Source organism: Rhineura floridana, chromosome 1, assembly GCF_030035675.1.
Source record: "Rhineura floridana isolate rRhiFlo1 chromosome 1, rRhiFlo1.hap2, whole genome shotgun sequence".
Classification (NCBI taxonomy): domain Eukaryota; kingdom Metazoa; phylum Chordata; class Lepidosauria; order Squamata; family Rhineuridae; genus Rhineura; species Rhineura floridana.
This window is the reverse complement of record NC_084480.1, coordinates 158,438,385-158,465,436: the sequence shown is the minus strand read 5'-3', so window position 1 is coordinate 158,465,436 and position 27,052 is coordinate 158,438,385. Positions and strand designations below refer to the sequence as shown.

Genomic DNA, 27,052 nt, shown 5'->3' with positions numbered 1-27,052 from the left:
GATGGATGCCCCTGAAGGCTGCAATTCTAAACACACAAACTAAGGGACTAAGCCCCCATAGAACTCAACAGGACTTACTTCTGAGTAGATATAGTTTGGATTGTGCTGTTAGTAAAGCTTGACTAGGGATCCTCTGCAAAGCCATCCATATCCAAGCAGGGTTGGCAACCCCCTGCCTGGAATGCCCTGCCCTTATCTTTTAATGTGGCTGCTTCAAACTTCTTTACAGATTTGACCCTTCACTTCAGAAAGAGTAAGAGTAAGAAGATTCTCTACCCTTTCTGTCTGCATAGATGCCCTCATCCTTCCCCTGTGCCCAGCAGAAGCTCTGGGCGAGGTGGGACGCAGTGGCATCTCATAGAAGACACCCTCCCCTTTCCTGGGGTATATGATTTGTGCTGTCCCAGAGCAGATTTCAGGGTGGGTACCCCCAGTTACTTATTTTTTTTCTATGTGTTTTTGTCCATTTTGATTTTGCATTGATGCACCCGTGCATGCCCGGTGCCCAGCAGAAGCTCTGGACCGGATGGGATGCACTGGCATATCGTAGAGGACACCCTCCCCTTTCCTGGGGTACATGATTTGTCCTGGCCCAGAGCAGATTTTGGGGTGGGCACCCCCAGTTACTTATTTTTTCCTCTATGTTTTGGTCTGCTTTGAGTTTGCATAGATGCCCTCCTCCGTGCCCTGCGCCCAGCAGAAGCTCTGGGCCAGGTGGGATGCAGTGGCATCTCATAGAGGACACCCTCCCCTTTCCTGGGGTATATGATTTGTCCTGGTCCAGAGCAGATTTTGGGGTGGGCACCCCCAGTTACTTATTTTTTCCTCTATGTTTTGGTCTGCTTTGAGTTTGCATAGATGCCCTCCTCCGTGTCCTGCGCCCAGCAGAAGCTCTGGGCCAGGTGGGATGCAGTGGCATCTCATAGAGGACACCCTCCCCTTTCCTGGGTTGTATGATTTGTCCTGGCCCAGAGCAGATTTTGGGGGTGGGCACCCCCAGTTATTTATTTTTTTCTACGTGTTTTTGTCCATTTTGATTTTGCATAGATGCCCTCCTCCATGCCCTGCACCCAGCAGAAGCTCTGGACCAGGCGGGACACAGTGGCATGTTGTAGAGGACTGTGACATCCTTCCCTGTCACCACCTGTGTCGCTCTCACTCGTGGCTACCAGCAGTCAGGATCGTCGTGTTTATTTTAACCTCTCTCCGCTCTAGCACAGATCTCAAAAGATCCCCCTGCTAGGCCACACTACCCAACACTCTGTGTATCCAATATAACCTCTAGACTGTGCCTTAGTCTCTTCCTGGTTATTTTGATACCTTGTGTCTGTGTGTATAGGTAATTCCCAATCCCCCTGAAGCCTCTTGCCTATGAAGCTCACAGCTCTGGGTTGCTCTGTGGTACTGGATGTTGATACAATATCTCTTCCTTCTCCGCTGCCACCATTCAATACTATTTCTTCTTCAGCCTTGGTTACTCTGCCTCCCACCTGGTCTGTGCCCCCCAGCTGAGGAATCAGGCTTTAAGTAAACCAAGAAAATATTTATTGATAACACTAAGAATAACAAGATTACTTATAGATTTCATTGACAAGCATATGGTTTCATATATGTTTCTCTTATGTTCCTAATTCCTGCTATTTGCCTCAGAACTCCCAATCCAGTCTCTCAACAGCCACCTCTTACTCTCCACATCAACCTCCTTGTCCACAACCACCCTGTCCGACCCCCACCCCCGACTCAACTGTCATCCTCTCATTTATACCTTCAGCCATTCAAACATACAGCCAATCATAATCCAGCATTCTACAGCCCATGTACTCCCCCTTCTCACTCACTCCACTTACCATATTTCCTATAATAAACCTGCACTTACCATATTTACATTACATTCACATACAGGAACATCACAAGGACACCCTCCCCTTTCCTGGGGTATATGATTTGTCCTGTCCCAGAGCAGAGTTTGGGGTGGGCACCCCCAGTTACTTATTTTTTATGATTTTATGACATCATTATGTATTTATGATAATATCAGAAGCCTGATGATTTTGATTGCATAAATGTATCGTTATTCTTGACGGGGAGAGTCCCCCGATCACAGTGATATATCATACAGGGTACCCCAACATATATTTTGCGGTTCAGAGACATGTTAAGTTTGGTTTGAAGTTGCTGTAGTTGTCAACTCTTCTTTTTTAGTGTTTTGAACTTTCAAGCAAATAAGGAACTGGGAACTAGGAGCCAACTTCAGTGTCATATCAGTTAAATAGATTAAACAGTTGCAGGGGGTGGCTGACGTTTTGGTGTATATCTTGGGAACCAGACCACCTAGAAACGTTTTTTTTTTTTTTAAATTGAAGCTGAGAGTCCGGAGATCAAGGGGTGCTAGCCGGAGAGCTGGAGGGCCCCCCAAAAACTGGAGACTCCAGCCAAAAATCAGAGACCTGGTAACTCTATAGACAAGTGATGTGGGACAAGCTGTGTTTTGGAGTTCTGCTCTTAATTTTTCTTAAGCTGCAGGCAAATAGTGTTAGTTATTCAGAATCATAAAAACTTATTGAGGATCAGAAAGCTGGATAGAAAATTTTGCATTTATTGAAGTCAAAATTTAAAGCACCTCTTGAGTTCACAGAAGAGCAGCAGTAAGGCCTGCTCTGATGCAATTGCACTGTCTGCGCTACTATGAGAGAAAGAAGGCTGAAAGCCAAGCAGACCTGCAAAGGCTGGATGCTTCTTAGGCAGGAACCTCACTAGGCGAGGCAAATCACTCCGACTCAAAAATAATAATAATGGATACTGTATTCTAAAATAAAGAAGGCTTGCCAAATTATAGGAACTCCCATAAAACAAAAAATGTCTGATCAGCAATAGAGATAAGATTGGTCAGGCAGGCTTATGATTGGCCCAGGCCAAGTGGCCCCACTTACAGAGCTTGTAAGGAGAGAAGGAGCAGGGAAGGCTTTGAGGAGGGATTTTGTGGCCGAGCAGGCAGCCTGTTCTTGTCACAGAAAGAACTCCAGGCCTGCTGGAAAAAAAGTTTAAGGAAGGAGGGAGTGAACGAACACCACCAAGATTTCCAAGCAAGGGGCCACTGGAGAGTAATTTTCTGTGGCAGTTACCACAGGGAAAGGCATAGGAGTGGTGTGAAACCAGGCCTTAAGGAAGGAATCCTTCCTGAGCGAATAGCAGGCCACAGAAGCAGAAAGCAGCTCTGCCAGAAAGGGGTTTGGAATTTGGTGGAGGTACTCAAGAGAAGCACAACCTGAACCCTGTTCCCTTATCCCCATGTAATAAAAAATGAAGTATAGCTATCATTCTGTTTGATCCCAGGGCAAGGAGGCGCTGCAAGCAAGAATTCTCACATGTAGTCTGTGCATGCAGTAATTCTCGCATGTGGTCCTCAGCTATGTACACAGATGCATGGGTCCTTGTAGGGGGCAGCAGCGGGTCTCCCAACATTACATCTGCATCAGGCTCCATAAACCCTCTAGGTGACCCTGCAAAGCTGACGGGGGGGGGGGGCGCCGCCAAAGGCACTCCTCACCCTGAGCTCTCTTTGTCCTATGGCTGCTGCTGTCCACCCTCCTTTGGAAATTGGCATTGGTAGGACTGGATCTCCATGATCAGTGTGAAGTTGTGGGGATTGCTGTGGCAACTTCCAGTGTCTGAGGATGTGAGGTGCTGTTTTGAGATATTCAGTAGCCTGTTCTTTGATATATTCAAGATTTCAGTGGTGTGTATGCATGTGGGAGAAGTCCTCAGTGTACTGTAAGAGCATTTGTTGTGGTTATATATCAGTCTTCCCTGAGGATGATGGGGTTTTAAGTGCTCCCCAGGAAAAAGTATGTAGCCTGAAACACTGTCTCTCTGTGTCTGTGGCAGCCCTCCCTAAATGGTGGTGTTGTTGCTAAGGATTTGGCCCACACACCTGTCCTCCTAGTCTCCACTTTTCCAAAGCTGTTGCTGCTGTTTTCCTTGTGTTGGAAACAATGCACAAGAGGGATTTTTTTTGCAGGGAGAGGAAGCACCATTGCACAGGGAGCATTTCCTCTCTCTTGTGTAGCTCATCCTGGTCTCTTTCTGTTAATTCCAGCCAGCAGAGCTACCAGGGTGCCTGTCAATAGCCTGGAAATAACAAATTTGGCTGTGTGTGTGTGCATTTGTGCATGACTGTGTGTGATGGTTTGTAATTTGGGCTTCCTTTATTCACACCTGTTTTTTAGGGACAGGCTCTTGGATAACCTTATGAGATCAGAGCAAGGTAGGAAAGCTTGAAGCATAATTTCTCTCCCTTCATTTTATCTCTCTCTTTTTTGGTTTACAAGGCAGGAGTGTTTTACACACACCCAATCAGTTGGAGCACAAAACCAATTAATCCAGTTATTCTTCCCAGTATTCCAGGATGATGCCTCAAGTCTATGACTTTATCTTGGCTGGAACCATTCTTCCTGAATCAAATTAGACTGAAAAGTAAATTCTGCACCCTTCACCATGGATTAAGGCTGTTGTAGCAAAGCCGTTACTGTCCCCGGTATCTGCTGCAAACCTCCTATGTTTTCCTTACTCCACTTACTCAAGTACTCTTTACTTGAGCTGAGATTTAACTGATCCCTGGATTTGTTTTTAAACTGGCATTTAAACCATTGTGCTACTCTCTCTGTCTTGAGGTTGGTGAGTTCAGAGGGGACTTCTGCTTTTGTGTGTGACACATTTTTGTGACATCAGTTTCCTCCCCGATTAAAAATTTAATCTGATTATTTCCTGCCCCTTTAAAAGGAAGTGCTTTCTGCAGTCAGAGTTGCATGCTTGCAAGGCAGTTTAGAGGTGCCAATGAATGGGGAGCTGGTCAGAAGTCCTTCTCCATGCAATAATTCTGGAGGGACATACCTGAGGTGAAGAGGTTGTTTCCCATAAATCCATTACTAGGAGATGACGGTATGTCGCACCTTCTGCTTATTTATTTACAATCTCCCCTTACCCCAAGAAAAGCCATAGGGAAAGTTCTGAATGTAGTCAGATGATATGACTTCAGTTCTCTGTCTGCTAGCAAATGCCTGGGTCCAGCGGTTCACGTTCTATGGGGTTTTATCTCTGCATAGGAAGAGTTGAGGCATGTTGTCATCTGACAAAAGTTTTTTTCCTCTGTCCACGATCGAGCTCATGGGAATCCAGGTCTGTAAGTTTGTAGCAGAAACCAGCTGTGTACTACACTGATTAGTTGGGGGCTTGTGACATAATGACCTTACCTTTTGAGAACTGCACAAGAGAGCACTATGAGGGGGCCTTCCGTTGGATGGGCTCCACTTGAACCAGAATGGAACCAGACTGCTGGCACTTAAAATTAAAAAGATGGCAGAGCAGCTTTTAAACTGACTGAGGGGGGAAACCCGACAGGAACTGAGGAAGGTCTGGTTCGGAATAAACCTCCCCCCCCCCGGGATAAAGACCAAAGAAATGATGAAATTTTAAAAGGGTTAGGCCTAGAAGTAGGCATTGTGAGAGCAGGGGCACAGGATATAAATTCAGAAGGGCAAAATTACCACAGGCCAAACCAAAAGTGCCAAAGACACTTGAAGAGAGACACTGCTTACAAGTGCCTGTACGCTAATGCTAGGAGCCTCCGAACTAAGATGGGAGAACTGGAGTGCTTGGTCTTAGAGAAGAGCATTGATATAGTGAGCATAATGGAGACCTGGTGGAATGGGATATGGTTATCCCTGGATATAAACTATATCGGAAGGACAGGGAAGGACGTATTGGTGGCGGTGTCGCTCTTAGAGTTACCAGGTCTCCGGTTTTCAGCCGGAGTCTCCATTTTCTGGGGGGGCCCTCTGGCTCTCCGGCTAGCACCCCTTAATCGCCGGACTTTCAGCTTCAATATATATAAAAAAAGTTTCTAGGTAGTCTGGTTCCCAAGATATACACCAAAACATCAACTCCCCCGCGCGACTGTTTTTTACTGATCCTTGCTCTAGCTACAACTCCCATCAGCCCAATCCAGTGGCCATGCTGGCTGGGGCTGATGGGAGTTGTAGTTTAAAAAAGTAACATTTCAAAGCTCTGGCTGTAACCCCGACCTTTCAGGATTGTAGCCAATGAAGCCAGGGTTGTGACTTGTTGATCCAGGCATGCCTAGGCTTAATTTCAACGTCAGAAAATGGTACCTTTAAGATTTTTGCAGTTTGCATAAGTAATATGGCTTAATGTTGTTTTTTCTCTTCTGTCCAAGAGTTAGACCCTGGGCTATGAAATATGAAAGTATTTAATCCAATATCTACTTTTCTGGGAGTAAAGCAGTTCTAATCCCATGTACCTGGAGTAAACCCCATTGAACTCCATTGATGTTGTTGTTGTTATGTGCCTTCAAGTCGATTACGACTTATGGCGACCCTATGAATCAGTGACCTCCAAGTTCAGGTCTGTGGCTTTCTTTATGGAATCAATCCATCTCTTGTTTGGCCTTCCTCTTTTTCTACTCCCTTCTGTTTTTCCCAGCATTACGGTCTTTTCTAGTGAATCATGTCTTCTCATGATGTGTCCAAAGTATGATAACCTCAGTTTCATCATTTTAGCTTCTAGTGACAGTTCTGGTTTAATTCATTCTAACACCCAATTATTTGTCTTTTTCGCAGTCCATGGTATGCGCAAAGCTCTCCTCCAGCACCACATTTCAAATGAGTTGACTTTTCTCTTATCCGCCTTTTTCACTGTCCAACTTTCACATCCATACATAGACATTGGGAATACTATGGTCTGAATGATCCTGACTTTGGTGTTCAGTGATACATCTTTCCATTTGAGGACCTTTTCTAGTTCTCTCACAGCTGCCCTACCCAGTGCTAGCCTTCTTCTGATTTCTTGACTATTGTCTCCATTTTGGTTAATGACTGTGCCAAGGTATTGATAATCCTTGACTAGTTCAATGTCCTCATTGTCAACTGTAAAGTTACATAAATCTTCTGTTGTCATTACTTTAGTCTTCTTGAGGTTCAGCTGTAGTCCTGCTTTTGGGCTTTCCTCTTTAACTTTCATCAGCATTCATTTCAAATCATTACTGATTTCTGTTAAGAGTATGATATCGTCTGCATATCTTAAATTATTGATATTTCTTGGTCGAATCCTGCTTTCCGTATGATATGTTCTGTGTACAGATTAAACAAATAGGGTGATAAAATACAACCCTGTCTCACACCCTTTCCGATGGGGAACCAGTCGGTTTCTCCATATTCTTTCCTTACAGTAGCCTCTTGTCCAGAGTATAGGTTGCGCATCAGGACAATCAGATGCTGTGGCACCCCCATTTATTTTAAAGCATTCCATAGTTTTTCATGATCTACACAGTCAAAGGCTTTGCTGTAGTCTATAAAGCACAGGGTGATTTTCTTCTGAAATTTCTTTCTCCGTTCCATTATCAACAACATCTTTATTTGCTTTTAGCCATAAGCCATAGCATAGCATATTTCCAGAGTTCCATAGAATACAATAAAATATAATAAAATAGACAATATATTGTGATACACAATTGTATTGGCTTCCCTAAAATGTAGAACAATTTAAAATTTATTGCTGGAGAGTTTTACCACGTTGGGCTTGAATATGTTTAGCAGTAAGAGCAAAGTTAGCAACCGCCATTGTCACTGAACTATAATTATCTGACAACAAGTTAGCTATTATGATATAAGGGGGAAGATCAGCTCTAAGATTAATAAAAGGGGTTAGAAATTTATGTCTGGGGGCATTATATAATGGACATTTTAGAATATAGTGACCGAGATCCTCAATCTCCTTGTTTCCACAAATACAATAACGTTCGGTTCTCGGCACCCCGTTATATCTACCCTCCAAGAAAGCTGTTTTCATAGTTTGAAATCTGACTTCAGTGTAAATTTTTCGTATCTTCGGGTTAGTGAGGATGGTAAAATAAGAGGCAATTACATGGTTTGTTTTAAAAAAAGGGAACCATCTCGAATAAGGAGATGACACTATATAAAACCTATCTTGTGCTTCATGAAAATTAAAAATCCAATTTCTCAAATCCTTAAGAGAAAGTGTTAGGAGAATGCTAGGAGAAAGGTTATAAGAATTAATTAACTTTAATACAGTTTGGGCCCATCCTCCAGATTGTATTTGTTCTTGCCAGCATGATTTCACGATTGAAAATTCATCGAGATATGAAATTTTCCTCCAGAACCTCAATGCCGCCCAATCCATTTTTGCTGATAATGGGGAGAGTCCCGTTTCAGCCCTTACATGAGGAGAAGGTGTTCCTCGGGGAAGACCCAAAATTTGTTTTAAAAATGAATTTTGGAGGGGTTCTAAAATTTGCTTAAGGGCATAACCCCAAATTTCTGTCCCGTATAGTAGTTTCGGGAGAGCTTTAGCAATAAAGATTTTTATCATTGGAGGAATTAACTGGCCACCACGAGTATAGAAAAACCTTTGTAATTGGCCTGTTATTCTGGCACTAGCTAATTTAATATCTTCCGCCTGGGGTTTCCAGGAAAGGTTATTATTAAGAATTATACCTAGATATTTGAATGACTGGACCTGTTCTAGGTGGATGCCATTTAGGGTCCATATATTTTTGGTCTTCCTATTCTTTCCGCAGATCATAATTTTGGATTTTGAATGATTTATCTGTAGGTTATTAATCCAACAATACTCCTCTAGGCAAACTAACATTCTATTTAAACTGATCTTGTTTAAGGAGAAAAGAGCCAAATCATCGGCGTATAATAACGCAGATATTTTTTTATTCCCAATCGATGGAGGGAAGAACCTAAGTGAGGATAGAGCAGGGATTATATCATTGATAAAATAGTTAAAAAGAAAAGGCGCCAAAATACATCCCTGCTTCACCCCTCTCAGGGATGGGATTTCATGTGATAGAGCTCCATTTCTGCCCAGACGTACTCTTAGACAATTGGAATGGTGGAGGGACCTAATTAACCATGCCAATCTTTTGTCTATGTTAGATTGCTCTAATTTGTGCCACAATAGCTCCCTGTCCACCGAATCAAATGCCGCGGCGAAGTCTATAAACGCTATATAAAGGGATGAATATTTTCCTTTTAAGGCTTTGGATATTAAGTGCTGTAGAATATAGACTTGGTCTATCATGCTCTTGCCTTTTCTAAATCCTGCCTGCTCCTGGTGGATGATCGAGAACTTAGAATCCCACTCTGTCAGTTTGTTCAGTAGAAAACGCCCATATAATTTTGCTGTTACATCAAGGAGACTAATAGGCCTGTAGTTTCGGGGATCAGCTGGGTCCCCCTTTTTATAGATGGGTACTATAATACTAGTGCCCCAGCCCCTAGGAAAGTCTCCTGTATTATTAATATGGGTGAATAAATTTGCTAGCAGAGGGGCCCACCAGGTGATTTCTGTTAAGAAAATCTCAGGCGGCAGCATGTCTTCCCCAGGAGCTTTATTTGAATGGAGTGTTGAAATCAAATCCCTTATCTCAGCACTAGTGACTGGTGGCCACAAAGGTAGATCCAGTCTATCGTCTGGTGGGCGGGGCTGGCTCAATGATGCTGGAGCAAAAAGGTCAGTGAAATGAGTCACCCAAGTGTCTGGGAGGATCGGGGGAATGGGAACCAAGTCACACTGCATAAAACCTCCCTGAACCAATTTCCAGAATTGCTGGTCATTCTTGTGTTGCAGGGCTTGACCTAAGTCCCTCCAATTATTAACAAAAAAAAGTTGTTTTTTCTTTTTTAGGAGGCGTTTATAAGCCCTCTTTAGTAATAATACATGGTGGGTAGAATCATCTGATGGATATCGGTGCATAGTTTTGATTTGGGCTGTCAACTCTCTTTTTTTAACACAGCATTCCCCATCAAACCATGAGTTTAAGCCCCTTGGAGGTTTGAGGGGAATAGAAGTAGACACCAAATGTTTAATAGCCATAGCTATACGATCATAAATTATTAAGATGTTCTCAGGGGAAAAAGTAGCCTGGTGGCAGAGGTTTAGGAGTGTTTCTGATTGAAGAGATTGTTTTACTAGCGTTTCGATATCCAGTGTCCATTTGAGTCGTCGGGGCCCGTGTAAATTGTCTAGGGTCGGATTAAAGTTCTCTGGCCTATGTAAGGAACCAGGGAACGATAAGCATAAACAAATTGGGAGATGGTCACTGTCTGCACTACTCAAAACTGTCAAGTCATTAATAAAAGGCACTAAGGAGGGGGATCCCAAAAAATAATCGACAACACTTGCGCCTCTACCTGAAGTGTAGGTGAAGCTACCATGAGACAAATCAAGAAATGTCCAATTGAAGCAAATTAAGTGCTGTCTAATCAGCAATTGGAATAATAATTTCCCATTTTGGTTTATAAATTTGTCCCTAGATAATCGTGGAAGAACTGATTGATCATCAAGGGAGATCCCAGCTAGGGGACCCAAAAGCGAGTAACTCTGGCCCAATCTTGCGTTAAAATCACCATTAATTAAATTATTATTATTGTTAATTAATATCGAGTGTGACGAGTAATTAATTGAAAGATTTTCCAAATATTTTTCTAAATTCAACCAGCTAGCTAGAGCAATTTGGGAGGGTACTGGGGGAAAATAAACATTTAAATGAATAATAGAGAAACATGGAGGAAACGTAATTATTAAAACTAAACAAAATTCTGGAGGAGGATCAACAGGTAAAGTAACCACCACATCCAATGAAGTAGCTATGAATGTTACTAGACCCCCACTTCCGCGACCCCTTGGAGCGTTCCTTGTTGCAGGCTTGGTCCAGCTTTTAAAGCCTTGAAGCGAGGGAGTGTTAGGCTCTCGAATCCAGGTTTCTTGAAAACTGAGAATGTCAAAAGATTGGATAAAGTGTAGAAAATCTTGATCACCCACTTTGTTGTTCCAGCCTGCAATGTTCCATGAAAGGATGGATAAATTGGAAGGTGGAGGTTTAAGCCGTTTCATGGGGGCAGCCTTAGAGGAGATTTCATCATGACAATCTGGACTTTGGTAAGGAGAAACAGGAATAGCATCGTGACACGATATATTTGGTTGAATCTGTCAGTTCACTAGGTTGCTTGGTTCAAAAACTTCTATTGACTCTGATATTAACGTGCAGACATTTGAAAAAAAGGGACCTTGTGGACGTCTTGTATTGTATGAATCAGAAATTGGCTTTGTTGGTGATCCTAATTCATCCGGGTCCAAATAACATCTTTGGAGCCATGTGAGTTCTGGCGGGTTCAGGGCCCTGTCTTGATGTTGCTGAGGGCTGTTTGGATTTGGCCCTTCAATGCAATTTAATGGCTTATCCAACGTATGTTTGCGATATGATCTCTGGTGCCTCTTCCTTTCTAAATCCAGCTTGGACATCTGGCATTTCTCGCTCCATATATGGTAAGAGCCTTTGTTGTAGAATCTTGAGCAATACTTTACTTGCATGGGATATTAAGGCAATAATTCGATAATTACTACATTCTCTGGGATCCCCTTTCTTTGGAAGTGGGATATATATTGAACGCTTCCAGTCTGTGGACCATTGTTTAGTTTTCCATATTTCTTGACAAATTTTTGTCAAAATTTGGACAGATTCAGTCTCAGTAGCTTGTAGCAACTCTATTGGTATGCCATCTATTCCTGGTGATTTGTTTCTTCCAAGAATTTTAAGAGCAGTTTTCACCTCACATTCTAAAATTTCTGGTTCTTCATCATACGGTTCCTTCTTGAATGAATCTGTCATCCTGGCATCTCTTTTATAGAGTTCTTCAGTGTATTGCTTCCATCTTCCTTTTATTTCATCTCGGTCAGTCAGTGTGTTCCCCTGTTGATTATTGAACATCCCTACTCGTGGTTTAAAATTCCCTTTCATTTCTCTAATCTTTTGGAATAGGGCTCTTTTCTATTTCTATACAATAACTATTGTAATAGTTCTCTTTGTCCCTACGTACTAGTCGTCGTATAGTTGCATTTAGGGTTCTGACTGTGTTTCTATCTCCTTTTGCTTTTGCTTTCCTTCTCTTTTTAACCATTTTAAGAGTTTCTTCAGTCATCCATTGAGGTCTTTCTCTCTTTTTAACGAGAGGTATTGTCTTTTTGCATTCTTCCCTGATAATGTCCCTGACTTCAGCCCATAGTTGTTCTGGTTCTTTGTCAACTAAGTTTAAAGCCTCAAACCTGTTCCTTATTTGATCTTTATATTCTTCTGGGATGTTATTTAAATTGTATTTTGGCATTATGATTGCTTTGTTGTTGTTCTTTAGCTTTACTCTGATTTTCAATACAACCAGTTCATGATCTGTACCGCAGTCTGCTCCTGGTCTTGTTTTTGCAGAAAGTATGGAACTTCTCCATCTTCTGTTTCCAATTATATAATCAATTTGATTCCTATATTGACCATCTGGTGATGTCCACGTGAACAGTCGTCTTTTTGATTGCTCAAAAAATGTGTTGGCAAGAAACAAATCATTGGCTTCACAAAATTCAATAAGTCTTTCTCCTGCTTCATTACTGTCACCTAAGCCCCATTTCCCCACAATTCCTAGTTCTTCTCTGTTCCCTACTTTTGCATTCCAGTCCCCCATGATTATCATATCTAGTTTTGGTGTGTGATCAATTTCCTCCTGTACTTCTGCGTAAAATCTCTCCATTAGGACTTACTTTTGAGTAGACATGGTTAGGATTGTGGTGTAAATTAAATTTGTGTTATAAATCTTTCTCTCCCCCTCCAACCCTATCTTTAAAGAAATTAGGCAGGGTTTATCACAGTTTTTATTATGTAGGAAACTAATACTGATTTTTAAAAAAAATGTTCCTCAATGACCAACTGGTTTGACAATAAACTATTATATGAGGTGTATTTTTACACCTGCATATATATGTGTGTGTGTACGGTTGGTGATTGGAAACCAAGGCAGCTCACAATAAGAAATAAATCACTTTAAAAACCAATAACCATAAAAGGTATAAACAGTTGGAAAACAGCTTAAAGTGGCATGATTCTAAATTTTGGGTTGGGTGAATGAAGTTTATTTATTTATTTTTATTTATTTATTATTTGATTTATATCCTGCCCTTCCTCCCAGTAGGAGCCCAGGGCGGCTAACAAAAGCACTAAAAACACTTTAAAAATCATAAAAACAGACTTTAAAATATATTAAAACAAAACATCTTTAAAAACATTTTTAAAAGCTTTAAAAACTTTTTTTTTAAGGAAACGGTTTAAAAACATATTAAAAAGCAATTCCAACACAGACTGGGATAAGGTCTCAATTTAAAAGACTTGCTAAAAGAACAAGTTCCTTATCACTTCAGGGTACAGTTTTCCCTGGTTGAGTAAGCCCCATTGAATACATTGGGACTTGCTTCTGGGTAAACAAACATAGGATTGCACTATAAATATTTTTACAGGTTGTATAAATAATAAACATATTTGATAGTCATGCTTATATAAATATTTTCATAGAATCATAGAATAGTAGAGTTGGAAGGGGCCTATAAGGCCATCAAGTCCAACCCCCTGCTCAAGGCAGGAATCCAAATCAAAACATTCCCAACAGATGGCTGTCCAGCTGCCTCTTGAATGCCTCCAATGTCTGAGAGCCCACTACCTCTCTAGTAACTGGTTCCATTGTCGTATGGCTCTAACAGTTAGGAAGTTTTTGCTGAGGTCCAGTCGAAATCTGGCTTCTTGCAACTTGAGCCCATTACTCCGTGTCCTGCACTCTGGGACGATCGAGAAGAGATCCTGGCCCTCCTCTGTGTGGCAACCCTTCAAGTACTTGAACAGTGCTATCATATCTCCCCTCAGTCTTCTCTTCTCCAGGCTAAACATGCCCAGTTCTTTCAGTCTCTCCTCATAGGGCTTTGTTTCTAGTCCCCTGATCATCCTTGTTGCCCTCCTCTGAACCTGTTCCAGTTTGTCTGCATCCTTCTTGAAGTGCAGAGACCAGAACTGGATGCAGCACTCAAGATGAGGCCTAACCAGTGCTGAATAGAGGGGAACTAATACTTCACGTGATTTGGAAACTATACTTCTGTTAATGCAGCCTAATGTAGCATTTGCCTTTTTTGCAGCCACATCACACTGTTGGCTCATATTCAGCTTGTGATCAACGACAATTCCAAGATCCTTCTCATATGTTGTATTGCTGAGCCAAGTATCCCCCATCTTATAACTGTGCATTTGATTTCTTTTTCCTAAGTGTAGAACTTTGCATTTATCCCTGTTGAATTTCATTCTGTTGTTTTCAGCCCAATGCTCCAGCCTATCAAGGTCCCTTTGAATTTTGTTTCTGTCTTCCACGGTAATAGCTATGCCCCCCCAATTTTGTATCATCTGCAGATTTGATAAGCATGCTGTGTACCTCCTCATCCAAGTCGTTAATAAAAATGTTGAAGAGCACTGGGCCCAGGACCGAGCCCTGTGGTACCCCACTCGTTACTTCCACCCAGTTTTGTCATGCTGTGTCCCTATAAGTATCCGATTTCACACTATGGTTGTACAATACTTCCTTTACATTTTAAGTATGCCTTGGGGTAGTCATGGTTCTCCATTGCTTTCATCCTGAGGGGCCGATAGGCTGAGAGATGGTGAGTAGCCCATGGTCACCCACTACAGTTTATAGCTCATTTCCATTTTGAAAAATTAATTAAAACAATTTACATGCAGGCAAAATTTATTAAGTGGATTCACACAATACGTTTAAAGCACATCCAACTCGCATTTAAAGCGCATGACTTCCCCTAAAGAATTCTTGGAAGTGTCATTTCCCCCTCACAGTTATAGTTCTCACCACTCTTAACAAACTGCAGTTCCCATGATTCTGTGGTGGGATTCATGTGCTTCAAATGGGTGTTGAATGTGCTTTAAATGAATGGTGTGGATCTGCTGTAGGTATGATGTTCATTCAAGAGTGAATTGAAAAGAACAATTTTAAAAGATACTTCTTACTCTTACTCATTTCTCAGACTTCTGAAGTAAAGGGTCATTTTGTAAAAACGTTTGGAGCAGCCACGTTAAAAGATAAGGGCAGGGTATTCCAGGCAAGGGGTTGCCAACCCTGCTTGGATATGGATGTCTTTGCAGAAGAACCCTAGTCAAGGTTTACCAACAGCACAGTCCAAACCATATCTACTCAGAAGTCAGTCCTGTTGAGTTCTATGGGGCTTAATCCCTTAGTAAGCGTGTTTAGAATTGTAGCCTTCAGGAGCATCCATCTTTACTCCCCAAAGCTCCCATCTAACATCTCCACAACACTAGGCTCCTTTGTCCCTACAGTGGCCTTCTGGTGACTGCCCTGGCCTGAAGGCACTTAACTCTTCTGGCTGAAACCAAGATGGCGACGGAGGAGGTTTGTTTTTTCTGAGCTCCTGGCCCGTGACCTTTTAACAGTTTTATTTTACTTTATCTTTGTTATGGTGCAGTTTTAAAGAACCTAGAACAAATTTATATCTTGCCAGCATTCTGTATGGAATTATCTGCTGCGCCCTCGCTGTCAGCAATAAGAAGGCTTTACTTCCTTATCTGTCCTACTACGCCTTAAAACATCGTTGCTGAGATAAGAGATAGTAAAACAATAAATCTCCAACAGAAGGCTCGACACCGATGTTGATTTGAACTTACAGCCAGGGAAGAATTAAAGAACCCAAGGGCTAACAACATAATTGCCCTTCTTAAAATAACCACGAGAGAGAAGCAGCTAGGACAGCAGTAAAGCTACTAAATAATGGTTTACACCAGGGAGACCTACAAGAGCTTGGGGTTAATTCCTTCGACTGAAGATGTTTTCATTGTCGTTAAGGCTTCACGACAGCAGAAAATCACGGAATTTATGACTCCTAAACAGCAAACCCCCTAGAACTTTACTACTACAGGTGGAGATACTGCTTCTATTTTAGACTGGTCACTTGGTCTACCAAGTAAACCTAAAAACTTCAACCGGCTACTACACGAGGAGGGCAGGTGCAGTATAGCAGAAGAAATCGCATTCGCAGAAGGAGAAGATGAAAGAGAGATTCCAAATCATAGGTCCCAACAACCTTACAGGGGGGGGGAACCTCGCTATTCTTCCAACGGTAAGAAGGTCGAAATAGATGTTCCTCCCTCAGGCTATGCTATACAAACTGACATGGACAAGGGTAAGGCTAATGACAACAATAAGGATATTGATTTTCACCATACAGTCAAATTGCTCTCCTACCAACACGAGACGATCCAGAGGCTATTTTCTAGCTGGACAGATGACATCACTCATATTAAAACATTCCTTTCAGAATGCAAGGCGATCCTCCAAATTATAGTAGACCTGGTAGTACATCAATCAAAACAAACAGATAACTACCCTAATGAGAACTCTGCTCACCAACTCCATCAAGCACGGCAAGCCAGGTCTCTACCAATCACCTCTAACGATGCTGAATCAGTCCCCTTGCCCATAAGCTCACCTCCAAATTCCAGGGGCGAGTTTCAAGCCACCCAGAAAACCCAGCCCAAACGACCAGCAACAACTTCGGAGGGCAAGGGACAAACAAGAATAAATAAAAATAGTGTTAAGGTGGAAAAGAAACCAACAAAAAAACCCAAAAACACAAAAAATCCAGTAAAGAAAAAAAATTCAACTGGGATGAACTTTAACAGGCTGTTTAAAATTCTGAAACGAAAAGAAAAGAAACAACATTCGAGTTCCCGCATTGTAAAATGTAACAAAGCTTGACAGGATGGCCCATTGCCTCCAACAGATCCCCTACTGAAGTTGGCCCAGTCTACTATCTACTTACATCCTGAAAGTCAAAAGACCACACAGGATCTCCAGCCAAGAAGACAACCTAATAACAACAACAGACTCACGACTCCCCATAAAAGGGATTTGAAATGGACGGAATCTCATTGCCGGCCAGGGATATCCTCTCACCGGAAGTTACAGCTACAAAGGCTAAATCTTGTTTTTTGTGGATATCCCAAACCCAAGGGCCTTCAATCACAACCTGATCGCATAGAGCACTTTGTACAATTGGCAAGAGATTATGGCATTACCTTTCTCAAAACAAAAGCGATACAGAAAATTGAATATATTTATTACAACTACCATTCAGCCCGTGCCATTATAACATTTGCCTCCTTGGAAACAGCAGCCAGAGTATACCAATTAAAACATCTTTTTTCAAACAAGGGGTATGAAAGTCTGGAGGCACTTCCAGGATATATCCCCTATGCCAACTCTAGGTCTCCTGTGGATTAAGAAAACTCCCATTTTTACTCCTCCTATTAAACCTCTCCTTCTTGGAAAATTGATAGATCTGGAGTCCCCAGAGATCCTCTCCCCGGCATCATCCCGACAGACACCAGAATCTACTTACTCTCAAACTACGAGGAAGAACACAGACCTAGACAAGAAGATAACAACATTTGAATCATGGACTGGTCCGGTGATATTCACGCCGGAGGAACTGTTACTTATTGACAGCTTTGGATCTTTACCCTTCCAAGAACGAAACGAGATTATGACACAACTTGATACCCTGGGTTCGGTACTAAGGAAAAACCACCGCCAACAATACCTGAATGATTCCAAGAATTTAACTGGCAATACATCTCCTTTTAAGAAGGACAACATCTCAAGGGCTGAAATGCTGATACCAAATCTGTCTAAATATCCTGACCTTTTTGAACCAACAAACAGTGATAATTTAACAAATCTTAGAGCTGTAAATAGCAACAGCCCTAATATTGAGTTAGAACCAAAAGCTCTTACAACTAAATATAAACCACGAAATTACAGTCCAAGTGAGTGGCTTGCCTTTCAATATCTAGAACCTCATGAACCTGGAGTTCAACCAATCAACATCCAAGCTCAGAGAGTGGAAGAACAAAGTAATCTTCCCAGAATTACATCTAACGGTTGTGTCTTACCCTCGGACCAAGAGGGCATACACGCAATAGAGGAACTGGACTGACTAGACTTACCTGACATACCAGAAGAGACAGCACAGCCCAATTATCGCCGCTATGAAAAGACTTCAAAAACTCTCCTTGCCCGAGAACCTATGCAACATCTTTGTCTAAAACTGCTCTCATGGAATGTTGCGGGATGGGCATCTAAAAAAAGTAGATCCTGAATTTATAGAATTTATGTCCCTTTTTGACTTAATTCTTTTACAAGAGACCTGGGCGCGGAAACCAGTCAAACTAGATGGTTACACTTCAGTTAATCTTGAAGCCTCCATCGGGGAACATAAGGGGAGACCTAAAGGGGGTCTCGCCCTGTTAATGACTACAAAATGTAAAGTTATAATTACAGAACTAGAGCCGTTTGATCGATGGGCCTTGGCTGTTATTATTAATTTTAACTCTTATTGTATTTTAATTATAAATGTTTATTTTCCCCCTTTCTTGGAATCACATTTTATAATGAACAGCTTGTGGCCCTCTTTCGAAGAATATCTGACCAAACTTCATGATGTGTTCCCTAAGGCACATGTGGTAATGGTGGGAGACTTTAATGCTAGAATTGGACCATCGGATGACATTCTATACGCCCATTATGATATGATTCCTCCATCACAGGAAATTGGGCTTCAATGTTTTCCCCAGCACTCCAAAGATAATAAGCTAAATCAATGAGGCTTCCATTTAGTTCAGCTAGCCCATAGGCTTGATTTTACTATTTTAAATGGAGCACTACAGGGTGACATCCCAGGAGAGCACACCTTCTGGTCCGAACGCGGTTCCAGCACAGTTGATTACGTGCTGGTCTCGTGGAATCTCCAGGAGAGCCTGGCCTCTCTAAAAGTCGAAACCCGCCAAGAAAGCAATCACTTCTCTATTGTGTTGGAACTCAATGCTAAGGCGTCTTCTACACAGCTAACGGATAAGTTTGAAATTGACCTTACACCTGAGACTAATTATAGGAGAGTGAGATGGTCAGTTAAACTAGCGGAATGCACTTCACTCCTTCTCAGATCCGGAAAGGTTCTCGAACTTTCTAGGGAAATTATTACTGCAGAATCACCAAGTAAGGCAATAATGACTTACCAAAACTTGGCATATGAACTATCACAGGCTATATTAAGAAAACCTCGTCCCCCGACTGTCCGTAGCGTAACAACCAACTCAAAATCCTGGTTTGACTTAGAGTGTGTGAAAGCCAAGAAATTGCTGGCAGCATCCTATCGACATCATAAGCAAAGTGAAGCAACTTTAATCCCAAATTCCTTACGCTTTCAAAAAAAGCAATATAAGGAATTACTTAAAAGGAAAAAAAAAAGAGTCGGTAGCTAAAGCCTGGGAACAGGTGAGACAGGCAATTAAAACCAATGATTCCATCCTTTTCTGGCGAATGGTGCAAAGCGGTCTCCACCTCGAGCCTTCAAGGCTGACATGCACGGTCCCATCTAAGCTCTGGGAATCTTACTATATATTAGATCCTCCAGCAACTATAGCCATTTCCTTAACGGAAACTCCTACTTGGCCACCAGTCTCAGTAGCAGAAGTTAAAAAATTAATAACATCCCTTAAAATAGGAAAAGCGCCTGGGTTTGATGGTATCCCCCCAGAATTAATTAAAGAAAATATAGATTGGTGGGCCCCCTTATTGGCTTCACTTTTCACATACATCGATCAGACAGCTCAGATCCCAAAAGATTGGGGACTAGCAGTCATTGTCCCAATTTACAAAAAGGGCCGAAAAGACGTACCTTCCAGCTACTGCCCAATTAGCTTACTGAGTATAGTAAGTAAGCTTTATGCGAGGCACCTTTCATGGAAACTCTGGGACTGGGCAGACAGGGAACACATACTTGTTGAGGAACAAGCGGGATTTAGATCGGGCCGTTCTACGATTGATCAATGTTTAATCTTGCACCATCTGATTAGGAAATACACCCGTAGACCAAGAGGAGCACTATATGCAGCATTTGTGGATTTTAAATCCGCTTTTGATAGTATTCCATGGAACAAATTATGGCAAAAGCTGCAAGCCTCCTCTTTGGACCGCAGATTACTTATATTAATTCAAGCCTTGTACGACCAGAATCAGCTGAGAGTAAGATGTAACCCACAGGGTCATCTCTCCGCCTCTGTTCCACAAAACAAGGGAGTAAAACAGGGCTGTATTCTGGCACCCCTCCTCTTTAATCTTTATATTAATGCCTTAGTCCCTACACTTTTGAAAATTAACTCCCATCCTCCCAATCTAATGAATAGACCGATTCCCGCACCGTTATATGCGGATGATACGGTAATATTATCGTATCGGAGGTGGGTCTTAGAAGAGCTCTTGTTGCTTTCATGGCATACTGCAAGGAGGAGCGACTCCAAATTAATTATGAAAAGACCAAAATCCTGGTCTTTTCAAAAAAGTACACCAAACGCAGATGGACCATAAACGGGTTTGATATAGAGCAAGTCAAGCCTCTACTGGTATTTGGAAAGCCCAACTTATCCATTTAGTAGACAACTCTCGTAAAGTGGTCACAGCTATACTCAGGTTCTTCCACACGAAGGGAGGTGCCTACATACCATCAGCTATTAAAGTCCTCCAAGGCAAAGTGGACGCCCAACTGTTATATGGCTCCCAAGTTTGTATCTATAAAGATATACGCCCTCTTGAGGCAATACAATCAAAATGTGTACGTTCTATCCTTGGCGCCCCTCGTGGTATCTCTAATGCTATTCTTAGATTAGAAGTCGGGCTTATTCCCCTTGAATCCCGAATGTGGATAAATGTATTCAATTATTGGATCAAATTAAATCCCAATCCACTGGGAATAACTTCGCTAACCCTGTTAGATCGCCAGACTCACGGGTGGGTGACCCAAGTTGAAGAAAAACTACATTATTATGGGCTTTCCCCTACAATTTTGATACAGCTGGGCCCTATCAAAGCCAAAGAAGTAATTCAAAATAGGGTAAAAGATGTCGCCTTACAAATCGACAGAGCTCAGATGGCAAACTACAGATTCTTTATAAATCACAACAACAACTTTGCCCCGGAAACCTACCTTTATGATTTGGACACCCATAGATTATGAAGAGCTTTCACTTTGGCACGCCTAAATGCCCTACCCTCAACCATTTTGGAGGGTAGATACTTGAAAATACCATACCCTCAACGTAGCTGTCCATGTGATCTGGGGGGGATTGAAACTTCCGCTCCTGTACTTCTCCACTGTCCATTTTACAAAGATATCCGTAAGCTATATATTCTCCCCATGATGCAATCCTTGCCCTTTAATTCTGATCTGCAACTTGCTTCCTTCCTCTTATCAGACTGTAGGAGGGAAATTACGCTAGCAGTTGCAAAATTTTGTGCAAGAGCGTGTGACATAAGGAAGCAGTTGGTAAAGACATCCTCCCTTATATAAGCCCTATGCTGTATCTGTATATATATATATATATATTGTTTGAATACTGTTTACCTGTTTTTATGTATTTTCCTTGACTGGTCATTGACCGTAAATAAACAAAGTAAGAAAGCAAGTAGGCTAGATTAAATGTTCCCTACCCAGGCTCCACCTTTTAGCTAAAATTTCTATCTTAATTTCCAATCAGATATATTTTTTTAATTGTATGCTCCAAGCAACTGTGATTGATGCTTAATGTATCATGCTTAATGACATCACTGGGGTCCGCCCCATGACATCACTGGGGTCCGCCCCATGACATCACTCGAGCCCACCCCATGGCATCACTGAGGCCTGTCCCATGACATCACTAGGGCCCGCCCCTCAAATCTCAGGTTTTGGGATGCTTCTGACCTGGCAACCCTAGTCGCTCTATACGTGAAAGAAAGCATTGAATCCAGCAAGCTCGAAGCCCCAAAAGAGGCGGACTCCTCCACAGAATCGTTGTGGGTGGTGATACCATGCCCCAAGAGGGATTTAATACTGAGAACGATCTATCGTCCCCCTGATCAAAATGCTCAGGGAGACCTGGAGATGAGATATGAAATTGAGGAAGCATCCAAACTAGGAAATGTGGTAGTAATGGGTGACTTCAATTACCCAGACATAGACTGGCCGCATATGTGTTCCAGTCATGACAAGCCAAATTTCTAGATGTTCTAAATGACTATGCCCTAGACCAGTTGGTCATGGAACCGACCAGAGGGACGGCAACCCCGGACTTAATCCTCAGTGGGGACTGGGACCTGGTGCGAGATGTAAGTGTTGTCGAACCGATTGGGAGCAGTGACCATAGTGCTATTAAATTAAACATACATGTAAATGGCCAATTGCCAAGAAAATCCAACACGGTCACATTTGACTTCAAAAGAGGAAACTTCACAAAAATGAGGGGATTGGTAAAAAGGAAGCTGAAAAACAAAGTCCAGAGGGTCACATCACTCGAAAATGCTTGGAAGTTGTTTAAAAACACTATATTAGAAGCTCAACTGGAGTGCATACCGCAGATCAGAAAAGGTACCACCAGGGCCAAGAAGATGCCAGCATGGTTAACGAGCAAAGTCAAGGAAGCTCTTAGAGGCAAAAAGTCTTCCTTCAGAAAATGGAAGAAAATAAATGTCCAAATGAAGAAAATAAAAAGGAACACAAACTCTGGCAAAAGAAATGCAAGAAGACAATAAGGGATGCTAAAAAAGAATTTGAGGAGCACATTGCTAAGAACATAAAAACCAACAACAAAAAATTCAATAAATACATTCAAAGCAGGAGACCATCTAGGGAGGCGATTGGACCCTTGGATGACAAGGGAGTCAAAGGTGTACTAAAGAACGATAAGGAGATTGCAGAGAAGCTAAATGAATTTTTTGCATCTGTCTTCACAGTGGAAGATATAGGGCAGATCCCTGAACCTGAACTAACATTTGCCGGAAGGGATTCTGAGGAACTGAGACAAATAGTGGTAACGAGAGAGGAAGTTCTAAGCTTAATAGACAATATAAAAACTGACAAATCACCAGGCCCGGATGACATCCACCCGAGAGTTCTCAAAGAAATTGCTGATCTGCTAACTAAAATATGTAACTTGTCCCTCAGGTCCTCCTCCATGCCTGAGGACTGGAAAATGGCAAATGTAACGCCAATCTTCAAAAAGGGATCCAGAGGGGATCCCAGAAATTACAGGCCAGTTAGCTTAACTTCTGTCCCTGGAAAACTGGTAGAAAGTATTATTAAAGCTAGATTAACTAAGCACATAGAAGAACAAGCCTTGCTGAAGCAGAGCCAGCATGGCTTCTGCAAGGGAAAGTCCTGTCTCAGTAACCTATTAGAATTCTTTGAGAGTGTCAACAAGCATATAGATAGAGGTGATCCAGTGGACATAGTGTACTTAGACTTTCAAAAAGCGTTTGATGAGGTACCTCACCAAAGACTTCTGAGGAAGCTTAGCAGTCATGGAATAAGAGGAGAGGTCCTCTTGTGGATAAGGAATAAGGTTCTTGTGGATAAGGTTACGAAACAGAAAGCAGACAGTAGGAATAAATGGACAGTTCTCCCAATGGAGGGCTGTAGAAAGTGGAGTCCCTCAAGGATCGGTATAGGGACCTCTACTCTTCAACTTGTTCAGTAATGACTTAGAATTAGGAGTGAGCAGTGAAGTGGCCAAGTTTGCTGATGACACTAAATTGTTCAGGGTTGTTAAAACAAAAAGGGATTGCGAAGAGCTCGAGAAAGACCTCTCCAAACTGAGTGAATGGGCGGAAAAATGGCAAATGCAATTCAGTTTAAACAAGTGTGAAATTATGCATATTGGAGCAAAAAATCTTAATTTCACATATACGCTCATGGGGTCTGAACTGGCGGTGACCGACCAGGAGAGAGACCTCGGGGTTGTAGTGGACAGCACGATGAAAATGTCGACCCAGTGTGCGGCAGCTGTGAAAAAGGCAAATTCCATGCTAGCGATAATTAGGAAAGGTATTGAAAATAAAACAGCTGATATCATAATGCCGTTGTATAAATCTATGGTGCGGCTGCATTTGGAATACTGTGTACAGTTCTGGTCGCCTCATCTCAAAAAGGATATTATAAAGTTGGAAAAGGTTCAGAAGAGGGCAACCAGAATGATCAAGGGGATGGAGCGACTTCCTTATGAGGAAAGGTTGCAGCATTTGAGGCTTTTTAGTTTAGAGAAAGGGCGGGTCAGAGGAGACATGGTACTTCTTTACTCAGCGCATAGTTAAACTATGGAATTTGGTCCCACAAGACACAGTAACGGCCACCAGCTTGGATGGCTTTAAAAGAAGATTAGACAAATTCATGGAGGACAGGGCTATCAATGGCTACTAGCCATGATGGCTGTGCTGTGCCACCCTAGTCAGAGGCAGTATGCTTCTGAAAACCAGTTGCCAGAAGCCTCAGGAGGGGAGAGTGTTCTTGCACTCGGGTCCTGCTTGCGGGCTTCCCCCAGGCACCTGGTTGGCCACTGTGAGAACAGGATGCTGGACTAGATGGGCCACTGGCCTGATCCAGCATGCTCTTCCTATGTTCTTATGTTGGAATGCTTCCTGGCTGAGCGTATCTCTTTTAAGCCAGAAGTAGGAAGCCTGGGTCCTCCAAATGTTTCTGGACCACAGCTCCCATCATCTCTGCCTATTGGTCATGCTATCTAGTGCTGATGGGAGTTGGGAATCCAACAACGTATGGAGGGCCACATGTTACCCATCTCTGCTCTAAGCTGTCCATCGCAGAACAAAAGAGTGCACTAAACATGTATGTTATCATTGAGCACTTTGGGCTCAGACATCTTTCCACCTTTTTACCACGATTGGCAGGGAAAGGTGAGGCAGTAGGGTGTCAGTGCCTACAAAGCATATTTTGTTATTTCCCATACCCTCCCCAACTTTTTTTCTTCAGATATGAAAGTATAGATACTATGGAGCCAATTTAATTGGGTTTGGGGCTGTGGGCTGTATTCAACCATTGGAATTAATGAACCTAAGTTAGTCATGTCTGTTACTTGGAGTAGGACTAGCATTGAATACCACTCTAGGACAGGACCAGCGTTCCCCAGCACTGTTGCTTTCTTTGAAGAAGACAAATCCATGTTTTCTAGTTGAAACAAAATATTGGTGACTAAACTCATGTGTGTGTGAGTACCCAGCTCGAATGTCACTTGGAGTGCAAATGTTTTGGAGATTTTTGAAAAGGTGCTTTTTTTCTTGGTTCTGGAACTCTTGTTGCTGGAATGGAATAATCTTTTAGATTTTGGTGATCAGTGGTGATACTGATGATGGCAGTATAGCTTTAAGACGTGAAATTATTTTTAGCTGAGAAATGTTGACCAGCTTGTTGGACAAGGGATTCATATCATACCTTTTGGCTTGTGTTTCTTCCCCTGCGTAGAGCGTTTTTGAAGACACAGCTTTTATTTTCCAACACCCTCCTTCTGTTAATGTTTAACTCCATCACAGGCAAACAACTCTGGAAGAGGAGGGAGTACTTATTTCTTTGCTTTAGGTTCTCATGGCTTCAAGCTGCTGCTGTTATTTTTTTTTCCTGCAGGGCTAACCCAAGAAATTTAGTCATCCCAAGCAGGTGCACTGTGCAGTCGAGAAAGTGCTCCTCTTTGATCTCTTATAACATTTCAGAGGATCCTGGGTCACAGCTCTGACTATGGAAACTGTGTCTGATGTAGGAGTCATATCCCATCATTCTCTATAATGTATAATATAAAATGTATTTGGTATTGGCCAGCAACTGGTATGCAGTGAGAAAAATAAGTACAGTATCTAAAAGAGGTGCAGCTGGAGGGTAGACCACTGGCTTTGAATCGTAGAATCATAGAATAGTAGAGTTGGAAGGGGTCTATAAGGCCATTGAGTCCAAACCCCTGCGCAATGCAGGAATCCAAGTTAAAGCATTCCCTACATGCTTGAATGCAGTGGTGGCAGTGACGGAGGGCACTGGAGACCTCAAGAAACCATTATGGGGCCACACATGTCAAGGGGTTGCCATTTGCACATCTCAGATCTAGTCCTTTGATTTCTTGGAGAGAGCAAAATGCGCCTCTGTATAACTTTAGAGTGAAGCTTGAGAATGATAATATGAGCTACACTTTTGGAGGACATTCAGTTCTATTTCTATGAATGTTGGCCCTTACTGGGCATCTTAACTGGCTCCCAGTTCATGGGTTATTAAGCATAGACTTTTTGGTAGTGATTTAGTTTTGTGTGTAGAAAGGGTTAATCTGGCTTTTCATTGAGCTTCTGAAATTACACAAATTGTCATAGTTCTTTGCTTTTTGAGTTTAATAGATGATCATGTCTATTAAATGTTGCAACTAAATGTTGCTCTGCGTGATTATTCTTTGAAGTGCACAAGGGGGTGTACATAGTTCTTCTCCCTTATCCTCACAACTGTATGAGGTAGGCTAGGCTGAGAGGGCATTACTGGCATTACCCAAGATCCTTCTCGAATGTTGTATTGCTGAGCCAAGTCATTGGCGATCACTCGTGGCCGAGTAAGATTTTCTTTCAAGATAAGGTCTTTAACCGTGGGTCCGTAAGTGACTGTGGAGGCCAATTCTGGATCCACACAGCCTCCCACAGTGAGGACATAGTTTTCCAGATGGAAGATGGTCTTGGAAGATGCCTGTGCATGAATTTGTTTTATGTGGGGAGATCGGCGCACAACGATCAACACACAATCTTGGCAGAAAAAGGCTTTGATCCAATGGCATGGATACCACGATGATTGAAAGTCTTCTATCTGCTGCAGCCTTCATCTGCCTTCACAGCCGTTGTAACTGTTATCCTCCGCCTGTTCTGCCGTTGAGGACTTTCTTGGATCGTTCTTTGTCTGGTTCCTCTCCCTTGACCTTACCGCCATGGGTGACCCTGCTGGGAGTACATGACTCCCAACGGCATCGCTCACAGGGTTCATTGGAACATGCAAGCCCACTCACCACTACATCTTATAACTGTGCATTATCTTATAACTGTGCATTTGATTTCTTTTTCCTAAGTGTAGAACTTTGCATTTACCCCTGTTGAATTTCATTCTGTTGTTTTCAGCCCAATGCTCCAGCCTATCAAGGTCCCTTTGAATTTTGTTTCTGTCTTCCACAGTATTAGCTGTGCCCCTCAATTTTGTATAATCTGCAAATTTGATAAGCATGCTCTGT

The 27,052-nt window shown here is 42.2% G+C and overlaps 1 protein-coding gene across 4 annotated transcripts in view; it reads left to right on the top strand.

Moving 5' to 3' along the window:
• The window catches only part of SH2D3A (SH2 domain containing 3A), a 52,762-nt gene that overhangs the window by 5,600 nt on the left and 20,110 nt on the right, over positions 1–27,052 (top strand). The window lies entirely within an intron of this gene.